We start from the raw sequence: 17,170 nt of genomic DNA, 5'->3' as shown, positions 1-17,170 counted from the left end.
GAACCAAATCCCCCACCTCAGAACTTGGATCGATCAATCAGTTGTGAATACTGTTCAGGGATGCTCGGGCATGATACCGAGAAGTGCTGGAAATTAAGGCATGCCATACAGGATCTTATTGACACCAATAAGATCGAGGTCCAGACACCGGAGGCTCCTAACATCAACCAAAACCCACTGCCAGCGCACCACGAAACTCACATGATTGAGTTGGTGTGTGAGGGAGGAGAATTGAGAAAACCCTCACAAACAGTGATGATGATCCAAGCCGCCCCGAAAGAAGTCTCAACCAGTGGAGGAACGAGTGTACAGTCGCAGGGAGAAGGCGTCAAGCCGGTAGTGATATTGGGAAAGAGCCCGTCCGCCATAACAAGCAAACCCGAGCCAAGCAAGTTGGTAATACCAGGGATCCCGCCCACACCGGCGGTCGTGTTGAAAGGGGTATGTAGAGAACGGGTGACCATAAAGCCTGTGGTCCAGCTGCCGATGATTGACAGCAGGGCTGTGCCTTGGAAATATGAAAAGGCGGTGGTGATGTACAAAGGAAAACAGGTGGAAGAAGTCAGTTGTGAAGCGCAAGGGCTGACTCGATCAGGTCGATGTTTTGCTCCGGTGGAGCTAAGAAGAACCAACCCAGTTGCAACCAAGAAACCTGTGTCCGAAGAAGAGGCTGAAGAGTTCCTGAGGAAGATGAAAGTACAAGACTATTCTGTGGTCGAACAGCTGAGAAAAACACCGGCCCAGATCTCACTGTTGTCATTACTGATCCATTCTGAGGAGCATCGTCGGGCCCTGTTGAAGATATTGAACGAAGCTCATGTACCCAGTGAGATTTCTGTAAACCACCTGGAAACCATTGCCAGCAAGATTTTCGAGGTGAACAGGGTAACATTCTCAGATGATGACCTGCCGGTGGAAGGTACGGAGCATAATAAAGCTCTATACCTAGCTGTCAAATGTGAAGACTCGGTGGTAACTCGAGTATTGGTGGATAACGGCTCAAGCGCCAATATTTGCCCACTATCTACTTTGAACCAGTTGAAGATCGACCACGGAAGGATCCACAAGAACAATATCTGTGTCCGAGGGTTTGACGGAAACGGAACGGCCACTGTAGGGGATGTTGTACTTGAACTGACCATCGGTCCGGTCCTGTTTACCATGGAATTCCAGGTATTAGACGCCACGGTATCTTACAACCTGCTGTTAGGTCGACCATGGATTCATGCAGCCAAAGCGGTGCCTTCCACCCTACATCAGATGGTGAAGTTCGAGTGGGAAAGACAAGAGGTCGTGTTACACGGCGAGGATACAACGTGCACCATGGGCGGAACCATTGTACCTTTCATAGAGACCGCTGATGACAAAGGTCCTTGGGTCTACCAGATTTTCGATACAGGGTCGGCCAACAAAATTTCTGAAGGAGAAATCATCCCGCACCCTAGGGTAGCTGCCGCAACAGTCATGATGGTCTCAGAAATGCTGGGTAATGGATTTGTGCCGGGAAAAGGCCTGGGAGTCGAGCTTCAAGGGATTGTCCAACCTGTCTCCCTTCCTAAAAATCTGGAAACTTTCGGATTGGGGTTCAAACCAACCGCAGCAGATAGGAAGCAAGCGCGAAAAATGAAGAAGAGGGTCTTGTTTCTGCCTAAACCGGTGCCACGCCTCTCAAGGTCTTTTGTTAAAGCAAGTGCCAAGGGGTCACCGGTCCCAAAGATTCTAGGACCTGAATCAGAGTTTTGAGAGGCTATTCGCGGATGTCAGTATGGTGGAAGCTGGAGAAGGGTCTAGCAGAGCAGAGATACAGTTTGTGGGGCCTGAGGCCAAGACCAACAATTGGACGGTTACTCCTCTTCCTGTCCGAGGGGAGTCTTGGTAGTAGGCTTTGATTTATGTTTTGTGTGTTTTGTTTTGTCCGGATTATTCAAGGGTGTAATCCAAATTTTACTTTCATTTTGTAAAAGTGTGAACCCTTTTATCCCGCAAGTTTAATGAAGTTCTTTTCTTTTGTCCCATTTTAATTTTGTTTTGTTCTTTTTCTTTCTGAACAGTTCTCTTTTTACTGGTTCTAATGACATGGCATGCACAGCGGATCTTCGACCTAGTCTAATAAATCAATCTGAAACCGACTCAATGATGCAAGAGGTCGTTTGTGACGATGAATCTGAATGTGACGAAGGGGAAGCCTTCGAAGAGATAAACCGAGAACTGTGCCAATTTGAAGAGAAACCCAAGCCTAACCTAAATGACACCGAGGCTGTGAATCTAGGAGACGCTGATAACGTCCAAGAGACCAAAATTAGTATCCACATTGAGCCGAATGTCAGAGAAGAATTGATCAAAACCCTCATGGAATTCAAAGATGTTTTTGCATGGTCATATGACGATATGCCTGGATTAAGCACCAATTTAGTGGTTCACAAATTGCCCACTGACCCGGCATACCCTCCGGTCAAGCAAAAACTAAGGAAATTTAAAACAGAAATGAGTGTAAAAATCAAAGAAGAGGTGATTAAGCAGTTGCAGGCAAAGGTCATTCGGGTCACTCGATATCCCGAGTGGTTGGCCAATGTGGTACCAGTCCCAAAGAAGGATGGAAAAATCAGGGTGTGCGTCGACTACCGCAACCTCAACAAAGCAAGTCCCAAGGACAATTTTCCGTTACCCAACATTCATATCCTGATCGATAATTGCGCTGGGCGCGAGATCGGATCCTTTGTGGATTGCTATGCGGGTTATCATCAGATCCTAATGGACGAGGAGGATGCTGAGAAGACAGCGTTTATTACGCCATGGGGAACCTACTGCTATCGGGTAATGCCGTTCGGGTTAAAGAACGCCGGGGCAACGTACATGCGAGCAATGACTGCCGTGTTTCATGACATGATACACAAAGAAATCGAGGTGTACGTCGATGATGTGATCATCAAATCTTGGCGTCAGGAGGACCATGTGGCAGACCTAAGGAGATTTTTCCAAAGACTCCGAAGGTATGATATCAAGCTTAACCCGGCCAAATGCGCATTCGGGGTTCCATCAGGAAAGTTGCTAGGATTCATCGTCAGTCGACGGGGGATTGAGTTAGACCCATCCAAAATTGAATCCATCCGAGATTTGCCACCGCCAAGGAACAAAACAGAGGTAATGAGTTTGCTGGGTAGACTCAATTACATCAGCAGGTTCATCGCTCAACTCACAGCAACTTGTGAGCCCATATTTCGGCTGCTGAGAAAGGATGCTGCAGTAGGTTGGACGGCAGAGTGTCAGGAGGCTTTCGACCAAATCAAAGGGTATCTGTCTAATCCACCCGTATTGGTCCCGCCTAAGCCCGGGAAGCCCCTAATTCTTTACCTGACGGTCTTGGAAAATTCATTTGGTTGTGTATTGGGGCAACATGATGACACAGGAAGGAAGGAGCAAGCCATCTACTATCTTAGCAAGAAATTCACAGTACATGAGGTCAAGTACACTCAACTCGAGAAAACATGTTGCGCCCTAACTTGGGTAGCTCAGAAGTTGAAACACTACCTGTCTTCGTATACTACTTATCTCATATCCCGTTTGGACCCATTGAAGTATATCTTTCAGAAACCTATGCCCACGGGAAGGTTGGCAAAATGGCAAATTCTGCTCACAGAGTTTGATATCGTCTATGTAACGAGGACGGCCATGAAAGCCCAGGCGCTGGCAGACCATTTGGCAGAGAATCCCGTTGATGAAAAATACGAGCCCTTAAGAACGTATTTTCCTGACGAAGAGGTAATGCATACAAATGAGTTGGAATTGCCTGAGGAACCGGGTTGGAAGCTTTTCTTCGATGGAGCTGCAAACGCGAAAGGGGTTGGAATAGGAGCAGTACTCATTTCTGAAACAGGACGGCATTATCCTGTTACGGCTCAACTACGCTTCTATTGCACCAACAATATGGCCGAGTATGAGGCTTGCATTCTGGGTCTGCGCTTGGCTGCTGACATGGATGTCCAAGACGTCTTGGTCTTGGGAGACTCGGACCTCTTGGTACATCAAATTCAGGGTGAATGGGAAACACGAGATCTAAAGCTCATACCATACCGACAATGCTTGCATGATCTGAGCAAGCAATTTCGATCGGTGAAGTTCAAACACATCCCGAGAGTTCACAATGAGGTTGCGGATGCCTTGGCCACCTTAGCATCAATGCTGCACCACCCTGACAAAATGTATGTTGATCCTCTACACATCCAGGTCCGTGATCAGCACGCCTACTGCAATGCCATAGAAGAAGAAGCAGATGGCGAACCCTGGTTTCATGATATCAAGGAATACCTCAGAATGGGGATATATCCAGAACATGCCTCTAGAGACCAAAAAAGAGCCCTTCGGCGTTTGTCGAATGGTTTCTTCCTCAGTGGAGGAGTATTGTACAAAAGAACCCCGGATTTGGGATTGTTGAGATGCATAGATGCCAGTCAAGCAACGACGGTTATGGCAGAGGTACATGCTGGAGTTTGTGGGCCACACATGAGCGGATATGTATTGGCAAGAAAGATCCTTCGAACAGGGTGTTATTGGCTCACCATGGAACACGACTGTATCACTTTTGTGAGGAAATGCCATCAGTGCCAGATACATGGAGATTTGATTCATTCTCCGCCAACAGAGTTACATACGATGTCAGCACCCTGGCCGTTTGTGGCATGGGGCATGGATGTCATTGGGCCCATCGAGCCGGCAGCATCCAACGGTCATAGGTTCATTCTAGTGACCATTGATTACTTCACCAAATGGGTTGAGGCTAAAACCTTCAAATCAGTAACCAAGAAGGCAGTGGTGGACTTTGTTCACTCCCATATCATCTGCAGATTTGGGATCCCAAAAGTGATCATCACGGATAACGGTGCGAATCTTAATAGCAGCTTGATGAGAGAGGTATGCCAACAATTCAAGATTACACACCGCAATTCCACCCCATATCGTCCCAAGGCGAATGGAGCAGTCGAAGCAGCCAATAAGAATATCAAGAAGATACTGCGAAAAATGGTGGAAGGGTCCAGACAATGGCACGAGAGATTACCCTTTGCTTTGTTGGGTTACCGCACTACCGTCCGAACTTCCATAGGCACAACTCCTTATTTGTTGGTGTATGGAACTGAGGCCGTAATACCAGCGGAGGTCGAAATTCCGTCCCTCCGAATTGTCGCTGAAGCCGGGATTAATGATGATGAATGGGTCAAAGCTCGATTGGAACAGTTGAGCCTGATAGATGAGAAAAGATTGGCAGCAGTGTGTCATGGTCAGCTGTACCAGAAGAGAATGGCAAGAACATATAATAAGAAGGTGCGCCCCAGGAAGTTTGAAGTAGGGCAGCAGGTATTGAAGAAGATCCTCCCACATCAGGTCGAGGCAAAAGGCAAATTCGCCCCAAATTGGCAAGGGCCTTATATCGTGACCAGAGTATTGTCCAACGGTGCTTTGTGTTTGACAGATGTCGAGGGTAGATGTGTCGACATGGCTATCAATTCAGATGCAGTCAAGAGATATTATGCGTAATTTCTTTAATTATGGCAATTTTTGGTTTATTTGTTTGTATTTGGCATTTGTTGGATAATGAGATGACGGAGGCAATTCTTTATTCTATCCAAACACTTTTAACTCTTGCTTCCCTCTTTGAGCCTTAAGTAATTCTTTCATACCCCTCTTTTGGAATCACTAATGGAAAAGACATGAAAAAAAAGAGAAAAAGAAAAGAGAAAGAAAATGAAAAGAAGGAAAAAAAGAAGAAGAAGAAGATAAAATCATAAGAAATACAAAACCGTTGGGAACTACGTTTGACCTGATTCCTCAAAGAGGATACGTAGGCGCCTCACGGCTTGGTCATAGTATGCATCATAGCGAATATAGGATGCATAATGTACATAGTGTGCATAATAGGCACAGTGTGCGTAACGCACATAGCGCAACATAAGTGTAAAAAATAAATTCCCCAAGCAAGAAAACTGGGGCAGAGGTTATGTTTTAAGTTCCAACAAAGGTTTGATTCCAAAAGTTGTAGCACATCACCCATCAAATTATTTTCATTTTTATAGCCTTTCTTTAACCCCACACCAAAACCAACATCAACGTCCAAAAGACCTCCTGATCACTGTTCAAGAGATGCCAAGTCCGGCAAATAAGGCCGAGAATGATACACCGATCCCCAGCAAAGAAGAGGATCGTAAGACTGGGAATGAATTGATGGTCAAGGGAATCTCCAGAAAAGAGGGTCGTATCTACAACACCCCGATTCCCCGAAAGAAATAAAATGAGAGAGTCTTATCGGTGAAAACCTTCGCAGGCACCGAGAGGCTATGTAAGATGAGGGACATGAAATAAAAGAGTCTTATTGGTGAAAACCTTCACAGGCACCATAAGGCGCCGGGAGATGAGAGAAAAGAGAGAGTCTCATTAGTGAAAACCCCTCGAAGGGCACTATGAGGCGACAAGACAGATCAACAAAAGCTACAACATTCGAAATGGACACTCCTTTATCAGCCCCAGCAAATCAAACCATCGGGCAAATCGATTGATACAAATAGACTGGGTCGGGAATCGGTGGTGCACGTCATGATCACGGGGACCAGTCATGTCCTCCAGATAAGTTCTTTTGAGTTTCTTCTCCCACCAAAATATTGGTTCAGAAAGATTTTCTCCTTTTTCTATCTTTTATTTCTTTTCCTAAAATGTGTCTTGAAAGGATTTTTCAAAGCTTACTACCAGAAACCGGAGGGGAATTCATCCAATGCAGGATAATACAAACAATCTTAAAGGTCGATCCCAGGCAATGCAGTGATCGTGCCCGGCAATTTTGGAGGAAGTAAGCTCATAAAGGGAGTGGTTTTGGGAATTAAAAACAGACTCCCACAGTATGTGCTTAAAGAGAAAGCAGAAAAGGGGATTAATTGAAAGCCAATCCCCAGCAGGCTAGAGACCCCCAGCAGGCAATTTTGTCCACTAACCAATTATGGGGACATAGAGCAAGAAAAGGGGAAGAGAGGAAAAATCATCCGCCGGGAAGGCACCCTCTACCACCACAATTAAAACTAATTAAATTCTTTTGTCTGCTGCAGGAAAACAAAGGATTGATGATGGCAGCAAGAGGCAACGCCAGGGAAGTCACCAAAAACCGGGGCAGAAAATTTTCTACCGATTGTCAAAATTTTCTCGAAAGGACGGGGAAAAAATTTCAAATACATTTAAGTTCTAGGTCGCCCACCAGTATAATGCGGGAATACATTTTAAGTTCTAGGTCGCCCACCAGTAAAATGCGGGAATACATTTAAGTTCTAGGTCGCCCACCAGTAAAATGCGGGAATACATTTTAAGTTCTAGGTCGCCCACCAGTATAATGCGGGAATACATTTAAGGTCTAGGTCGCCCACCAGTATAATGCGGGAATAAATTTAAGTTCTAGGTCGCCCACCAGTAAAATGCGGGAATACTTTTAAGTTCTAGGTCGCCCACCAGTATAATGCGGGAATACATTTAAGTTCTAGGTCGCCCACCAGTATAACGCGGGAATACATTTAAGTTCTAGGTCGCCCACCAGTAAAATGCGGGAATACATTTTAAGTTCTAGGTCGCCCACTAGTATAATGCGGGAATACATTTAAGTTCTAGGTCGCCCACCAGTAAAATGCGGGAATACTTTTAAGTTCTAGGTCGCCCACCAGTATAATGCGGGAATACATTTTAGTTTTAGGTCGCCCACCAGTATAATGCGGGAATACATTTTAAGTTCTAGGTCGCCCGCCAGTAAAATACGGGAATACATTTAAGTTCTAGGTCGCCCACCAGTAAAATGCGGGAATACATTTTAAGTTCTAGGTCTCCCACCAGTATAATGCGGAAATACATTTAAGTTCTAGGTCGCCCACCAGTATAATGCGGGAATACATTTAAGTTCTAGGTCGCCCACCAGTAAAATGCGGGAATACATTTAAGTTCTAGGTCGCCCACCAGTATAATGCGGGAATACATTTAAGTTCTAGGTCGCCCACCAGTATAACGCGGGAATACATTTAAGTTCTAGGTCGCCCACCAGTATAATGCGGGAATACATTTAAGTTCTAGGTCGCCCACCAGTATAACGCGGGAATACATTTAAGTTCTAGGTCGCCCACCAGTAAAATGCGGGAATACATTTTAAGTTCTAGGTCGCCCACTAGTAAAATGCGGGAATACATTTAAGTTCTAGGTCGCCCACCAGTATAATGCGGGAATACATTTAAGTTCTAGGTCGCCCACCAGTATAATGCGGGAATACATTTTAAGTTCTAGGTCGCCCACCAGTAAAATGCGGGAATACATTTAAGTTCTAGGTCGCCCACCAGTAAAATGCGGGAATACATTTAAGTTCTAGGTCGCCCACCAGTATAATGCGGGAATACATTTAAGTTCTAGGTCGCCCACCAGTATAACGCGGGAATACATTTAAGTTCTAGGTCGCCCACCAGTATAATGCGGGAATACATTTAAGTTCTAGGTCGCCCACCAGTATAACGCGGGAATACATTTAAGTTCTAGGTCGCCCACCAGTAAAATGCGGGAATACATTTTAAGTTCTAGGTCGCCCACTAGTAAAATGCGGGAATACATTTAAGTTCTAGGTCGCCCACCAGTATAATGTGGGAATACATTTTAAGTTCTAGCTCGCCCACCAGTATAATGCGGGAATACATTTTAAGTTCTAGGTCGCCCACCAGTAAAATGCGGGAATACATTTAAGTTCTAGGTCGCCCACCAGTAAAATGCGGGAATACATTTAAGTTCTAGGTCGCCCACCAGTAAAATGCGGGAATACTTTTAAGTTCTAGGTCGCCCACCAGTATAATGCGGGAATACATTTAAGTTCTAGGTCGCCCACCAGTAATAATGCGGGAATACATTTATGTTCTAGGTCGCCCACCAGTATAATGCGGGAATACTTTTAAGTTCTAGGTCGCCCACCAGTATAATGCGGGAATACATTTAAGTTCTAGGTCGCCCACCAGTAAAATGCGGGAATACTTTTAAGTTCTAGGTCACCCACCAGTATAATGCGGGAATACATTTAAGTTCTAGATCGCCCACCAGTATAATGCGGGAATACATTTAAGTTCTAGGTCGCCCACTAGTATAATACGAGAATACATTTAAGTTCTAGGTCGCCCACCAGTATAACGCGGGAATACATTTAAGTTCTAGGTCGCCCACCAGTAAAATGCGGGAATACATTTAAGTTCTAGGTCGCCCACCAGTATAATGCGGGAATACATTTTAAGTTCTAGGTCGCCCACCAGTAAAATGCGGGAATACATTTAAGTTCTAGGTCGCCCACCAGTATAATGCGGGAATACATTTTAAGTTCTAGGTCGCCCACCAGTATAATGCGGGAATACATTTTAAGTTCTAGGTCGCCCACCAGTAAAATGCGGGAATACATTTAAGTTCTAGGTCGCCCACCAGTAAAATGCGGGAATACATTTAAGTTCTAGGTCGCCCACCAGTAAAATGCGGGAATACATTTAAGTTCTAGGTCGCCCACCAGTAAAATGCGGGAATACTTTTAAGTTCTAGGTCGCCCACCAGTATAATGCGGGAATACATTTAAGTTCTAGGTCGCCCACCAGTATAATGCGGGAATACATTTAAGTTCTAGGTCGCCCACCAGTAAAATGCGGGAATACATTTAAGTTCTAGGTCGCCCACCAGTATAATGCGGGAATACATTTAAGTTCTAGGTCGCCCACCAGTAAAATGCGGGAATACTTTTAAGTTCTAGGTCGCCCACCAGTATAATGCGGGAATACATTTAAGTTCTAGGTCGCCCACCAGTATAATGCGGGAATACATTTAAGTTCTAGGTCGCCCACCAGTATAATGCGGGAATACATTTAAGTTCTAGGTCGCCCACCAGTATAATGCGGGAATACATTTAAGTTCTAGGTCGCCCACCAGTAAAATGCGGGAATACATTTAAGTTCTAGGTCGCCCACCAGTATAATGCGGGAATACATTTAAGTTCTAGGTCGCCCACCAGTATAATGCGGGAATACATTTAAGTTCTAGGTCGCCCACCAGTATAATGCGGGAATACATTTAAGTTCTAGGTCGCCCACCAGTAAAATGCGGGAATACTTTTAAGTTCTAGGTCGCCCACCAGTAAAATGCGGGAATACATTTAAGTTCTAGGTCGCCCACCAGTAAAATGCGAGAATACATTTTAAGTTCTAGGTCGCCCACCAGTATAATGCGGGAATACATTTAAGTTCTAGGTCGCCCACCAGTATAATGCGGGAATACATTTAAGTTCTAGGTCGCCCACCAGTAAAATGCGGGAATACTTTTAAGTTCTAGGTCGCCCACCAGTATAATGCGGGAATACATTTAAGTTCTAGGTCGCCCACCAGTATAACGCGGGAATACATTTAAGTTCTAGGTCGCCCACCAGTAAAATGCGGGAATACATTTTAAGTTCTAGGTCGCCCACCAGTATAATGCGGGAATACATTTAAGTTCTAGGTCGCCCACCAGTAAAATGCGGGAATACTTTTAAGTTCTAGGTCGCCCACCAGTATAATGCGGGAATACATTTAAGTTTTAGGTCGCCCACCAGTATAATGCGGGAATACATTTTAAGTTCTAGGTCGCCCACCAGTAAAATACGGGAATACATTTAAGTTCTAGGTCGCCCACCAGTAAAATGCGGGAATACATTTTAAGTTCTAGGTCTCCCACCAGTATAATGCGGAAATACATTTAAGTTCTAGGTCGCCCACCAGTATAATGCGGGAATACATTTAAGTTCTAGGTCGCCCACCAGTAAAATGCGGGAATACATTTAAGTTCTAGGTCGCCCACCAGTATAATGCGGGAATACATTTAAGTTCTAGGTCGCCCACCAGTATAACGCGGGAATACATTTAAGTTCTAGGTCGCCCACCAGTATAATGCGGGAATACATTTAAGTTCTAGGTCGCCCACCAGTATAACGCGGGAATACATTTAAGTTCTAGGTCGCCCACCAGTAAAATGCGGGAATACATTTTAAGTTCTAGGTCGCCCACTAGTAAAATGCGGGAATACATTTAAGTTCTAGGTCGCCCACCAGTATAATGCGGGAATACATTTAAGTTCTAGGTCGCCCACCAGTAAAATGCGGGAATACTTTTAAGTTCTAGGTCGCCCACCAGTAAAATGCGGGAATACATTTAAGTTCTAGGTCGCCCACCAGTAAAATGCGGGAATACATTTAAGTTCTAGGTCGCCCACCAGTAAAATGCGGGAATACATTTAAGTTCTAGGTCGCCCACCAGTAAAATGCGGGAATACATTTAAGTTCTAGGTCGCCCACCAGTAAAATGCGGGAATACTTTTAAGTTCTAGGTCGCCCACCAGTATAATGCGGGAATACATTTAAGTTCTAGGTCGCCCACCAGTATAATGCGGGAATACATTTAAGTTCTAGGTCGCCCACCAGTATAATGCGGGAATACATTTAAGTTCTAGGTCGCCCACCAGTAAAATGCGGGAATACTTTTAAGTTCTAGGTCGCCCACCAGTATAATGCGGGAATACATTTAAGTTCTAGGTCGCCCACCAGTATAACGCGGGAATACATTTAAGTTCTAGGTCGCCCACCAGTAAAATGCGGGAATACATTTTAAGTTCTAGGTCGCCCACCAGTATAATGCGGGAATACATTTAAGTTCTAGGTCGCCCACCAGTAAAATGCGGGAATACTTTTAAGTTCTAGGTCGCCCACCAGTATAATGCGGGAATACATTTAAGTTCTAGGTCGCCCACCAGTAAAATGCGGGAATACTTTTAAGTTCTAGGTCGCCCACCAGTATAATGCGGGAATACATTTAAGTTCTAGGTCGCCCACCAGTAAAATGCGGGAATACATTTAAGTTCTAGGTCGCCCACCAGTAAAATGCGGGAATACATTTAAGTTCTAGGTCGCCCACCAGTATAATGCGGGAATACATTTAAGTTCTAGGTCGCCCACCAGTAAAATGCGGGAATACATTTAAGTTCTAGGTCGCCCACCAGTATAATGCGGGAATAAATTTAAGTTCTAGGTCGCCCACCAGTATAATGCGGGAATACATTTAAGTTCTAGGTCGCCCACCAGTATAATGCGGGAATACATTTAAGTTCTAGGTCGCCCACCAGTAAAATGCGGGAATACTTTTAAGTTCTAGGTCGCCCACCAGTAAAATGCGGGAATACATTTAAGTTCTAGGTCGCCCACCAGTAAAATGCGAGAATACATTTTAAGTTCTAGGTCGCCCACCAGTATAATGCGGGAATACATTTAAGTTCTAGGTCGCCCACCAGTATAATGCGGGAATACATTTAAGTTCTAGGTCGCCCACCAGTAAAATGCGGGAATACTTTTAAGTTCTAGGTCGCCCACCAGTATAATGCGGGAATACATTTAAGTTCTAGGTCGCCCACCAGTATAACGCGGGAATACATTTAAGTTCTAGGTCGCCCACCAGTAAAATGCGGGAATACATTTTAAGTTCTAGGTCGCCCACCAGTATAATGCGGGAATACATTTAAGTTCTAGGTCGCCCACCAGTAAAATGCGGGAATACTTTTAAGTTCTAGGTCGCCCACCAGTATAATGCGGGAATACATTTTAGTTTTAGGTCGCCCACCAGTATAATGCGGGAATACATTTTAAGTTCTAGGTCGCCCACCAGTAAAATACGGGAATACATTTAAGTTCTAGGTCGCCCACCAGTAAAATGCGGGAATACATTTTAAGTTCTAGGTCTCCCACCAGTATAATGCGGAAATACATTTAAGTTCTAGGTCGCCCACCAGTATAATGCGGGAATACATTTAAGTTCTAGGTCGCCCACCAGTAAAATGCGGGAATACATTTAAGTTCTAGGTCGCCCACCAGTATAATGCGGGAATACATTTAAGTTCTAGGTCGCCCACCAGTATAACGCGGGAATACATTTAAGTTCTAGGTCGCCCACCAGTATAATGCGGGAATACATTTAAGTTCTAGGTCGCCCACCAGTATAACGCGGGAATACATTTAAGTTCTAGGTCGCCCACCAGTAAAATGCGGGAATACATTTAAGTTCTAGGTCGCCCACCAGTATAATGCGGGAATACATTTAAGTTCTAGGTCGCCCACCAGTATAATGCGGGAATACATTTAAGTTCTAGGTCGCCCACCAGTAAAATGCGGGAATACTTTTAAGTTCTAGGTCGCCCACCAGTATAATGCGGGAATACATTTAAGTTCTAGGTCGCCCACCAGTATAATGCGGGAATACATTTTAAGTTCTAGGTCGCCCACCAGTAAAATACGGGAATACATTTAAGTTCTAGGTCGCCCACCAGTAAAATGCGGGAATACATTTTAAGTTCTAGGTCTCCCACCAGTATAATGCGGAAATACATTTAAGTTCTAGGTCGCCCACCAGTATAATGCGGGAATACATTTAAGTTCTAGGTCGCCCACCAGTAAAATACGGGAATACATTTAAGTTCTAGGTCGCCCACCAGTAAAATGCGGGAATACATTTTAAGTTCTAGGTCTCCCACCAGTATAATGCGGAAATACATTTAAGTTCTAGGTCGCCCACCAGTATAATGCGGGAATACATTTAAGTTCTAGGTCGCCCACCAGTAAAATGCGGGAATACATTTAAGTTCTAGGTCGCCCACCAGTATAATGCGGGAATACATTTAAGTTCTAGGTCGCCCACCAGTATAACGCGGGAATACATTTAAGTTCTAGGTCGCCCACCAGTATAATGCGGGAATACATTTAAGTTCTAGGTCGCCCACCAGTATAACGCGGGAATACATTTAAGTTCTAGGTCGCCCACCAGTAAAATGCGGGAATACATTTTAAGTTCTAGGTCGCCCACTAGTAAAATGCGGGAATACATTTAAGTTCTAGGTCGCCCACCAGTATAATGTGGGAATACATTTTAAGTTCTAGCTCGCCCACCAGTATAATGCGGGAATACATTTAAGTTCTAGGTCGCCCACCAGTAAAATGCGGGAATACATTTAAGTTCTAGGTCGCCCACCAGTATAATGCGGGAATACATTTTAAGTTCTAGGTCGCCCACCAGTAAAATGCGGGAATACATTTAAGTTCTAGGTCGCCCACCAGTATAATGCGGGAATACTTTTAAGTTCTAGGTCGCCCACCAGTATAATGCGGGAATACATTTAAGTTCTAGGTCGCCCACCAGTAAAATGCGGGAATACTTTTAAGTTCTAGGTCACCCACCAGTATAATGCGGGAATACATTTAAGTTCTAGATCGCCCACCAGTATAATGCGGGAATACATTTAAGTTCTAGGTCGCCCACTAGTATAATACGAGAATACATTTAAGTTCTAGGTCGCCCACCAGTATAACGCGGGAATACATTTAAGTTCTAGGTCGCCCACCAGTAAAATGCGGGAATACATTTAAGTTCTAGGTCGCCCACCAGTATAATGCGGGAATACATTTTAAGTTCTAGGTCGCCCACCAGTAAAATGCGGGAATACATTTAAGTTCTAGGTCGCCCACCAGTATAATGCGGGAATACATTTTAAGTTCTAGGTCGCCCACCAGTATAATGCGGGAATACATTTTAAGTTCTAGGTCGCCCACCAGTAAAATGCGGGAATACATTTAAGTTCTAGGTCGCCCACCAGTAAAATGCGGGAATACATTTAAGTTCTAGATCGCCCACCAGTAAAATGCGGGAATACATTTAAGTTCTAGGTCGCCCACCAGTAAAATGCGGGAATACATTTAAGTTCTAGGTCGCCCACCAGTAAAATGCGGGAATACATTTAAGTTTTAGGTCGCCCACCAGTAAAATGCGGGAATACTTTTAAGTTCTAGGTCGCCCACCAGTATAATGCGGGAATACATTTAAGTTCTAGGTCGCCCACCAGTAAAATGCGGGAATACTTTTAAGTTCTAGGTCGCCCACCAGTATAATGCGGGAATACATTTAAGTTCTAGGTCGCCCACCAGTAAAATGCGGGAATACATTTAAGTTCTAGGTCGCCCACCAGTAAAATGCGGGAATACATTTAAGTTCTAGGTTGCCCACCAGTAAAATGCGGGAATACATTTAAGTTCTAGGTCGCCCACCAGTATAATGCGGGAATACATTTAAGTTCTAGGTCGCCCACCAGTAAAATGCGGGAATGCTTTTAAGTTCTAGGTCGCCCACCAGTATAATGCGGGAATACATTTAAGTTCTAGGTCGTCCACCAGTAAAATGCGGGAATACTTTTAAGTTCTAGGTCGCCCACCAGTATAATGCGGGAATACATTTAAGTTCTAGGTCGCCCACCAGTAAAATGCGGGAATACTTTTAAGTTCTAGGTCGCCCACCAGTATAATGCGGGAATACATTTAAGTTCTAGGTCGCCCACCAGTATAATGAGGGAATACATTTTGTCTGTTCATTCCATATTCTAGGTCGCCCACAAGTATAAATACAGGCATGTCATTACCAATAGGAGATGTACTTCCTCAGTTTAGTTTCACCATAGGAGACGCACTTCCTAAGTTTAATCTTACCAATAGGAGACCCTCCTATAAAACGGAGTTTGTTGTATGACAAAGAAAAGAAGAAATCAGGCGTCCACCTGGAGAACAAGGACAAAGAAAAATAGAAATCAGGCGTCCACCTGGAGAACAAGGACAAAGAAAAAAAGTAATCAGACGTCCACCTGGAGAATAAGGACAAAGGAAGGAAGAAATCAGGCATCCACCTGGAGAATAAGGACAAAGAAAAGAAGTAATCAGGCGTCCACCTGGAGAATAAGGACAAAGGAAGGAAGAAATCAGGCGTCCACATGGAGAACAAGGATAAAAGAAATAGAAAAGCCCGCTCATATGAGAAAGGAGCACACTTAGAATCAATGAAGCAGAGGAATACAACAGGAATCTCCAGCAGGAAGCAATAAAATCCCCAGCATTCACAAAAGGTTGGTCAAAAAGACAACAAGAAAACAAGAGGGGAAAAGAACCCAAGGTACGGAAGTGGAGAACAGATGTGGTCCGCTCAAAGAACTAGCACCTACAACTAGCAGTATCAAGGTTCAAATCTGAAGTCGGTATGAAGCACCATTCAAGACTCAAGACCAAGTTTCAGAAGACTTACAGATAGGAATCCCTGTAACTAGTAGCTGATAGGCTTAGTTAGTCTTTTTTCAGTTTTCATTTTTGTTGTAATGACAGGACCGTGGACCGGAACCTCAACGGAACGGCACCTCGATCGGCTCCTCACCTCGGTACCCTCTACCATCTCTCTCATATCCGAACTACACGTGGCCTGATTCCTGTAAAACCAAGGATATGTAGGCAACTCAGATACCAGGGCTCGGTCACATTCCCTCCCTTTCCTTAAGTGTAGTCCGTCCAGGTAATGGTCGGGTCAAAAACACGTCTAGTCGTTCTTTGTCGGAAAACTCTTCGTGTTTCCAGTCAAAGAGGGGCAGCTGTAAGCATGTGATTTTTGACCCTCCCCGGGAATTTTTACGTTCTTAGCTTAAATATTTAATTTAGGACTAATATAGCTGTTTTGACTAATTTTACTTTATTTTTCTCACAAAAGAAAAAATTACAAAAAATATATATATAAATTTTAGTTTATGTATACCTCATAAACTTGAAAAAAATCAAAAATTGCACTTTATTTTTGTACTTTATATAATTTCGAAAATTACAAAAAATATAGTTCTATTAATGTTTTGTAGTCGTTTTAATACAAAAAATATTATTTTATATTTTGTCTTTATTAAAAAAACGAAAATTACAAAAAATAGTTTTATTAATATTTTATAGTCATTTTAACTTTGAAAAAAATACAAAAAAAAATATTACTTCATATTTTATCTTAATATTTACGAAAATTACAAAAATAGTTTTATTAATATTTTATAGTCATTTTAACTTTGAAAAAATACAAAAATATTACTTCATATTTTATCTTAATATTTACGAAAATTACAAAAATAGTTTTATTAATATTTTGTAGCTATTTTAAATCCTTAAAAATATTTAAAAAGATATAGTTTTGTTAAATACTAGTCTTATTTTTGGTAGTTATTTTGCTTACATAGGACTAGTTAAGCAACGTGTTCCTATTTCTCGGGTCCGGGCAAAAGAATAATA

The sequence above is a fragment of the Nicotiana sylvestris genome, chromosome 1, assembly GCF_000393655.2.
Source record: "Nicotiana sylvestris chromosome 1, ASM39365v2, whole genome shotgun sequence".
In the NCBI taxonomy this organism is placed as follows: Eukaryota; Viridiplantae; Streptophyta; class Magnoliopsida; order Solanales; family Solanaceae; genus Nicotiana; species Nicotiana sylvestris.
This window is presented reverse-complemented; position numbering follows the sequence as displayed.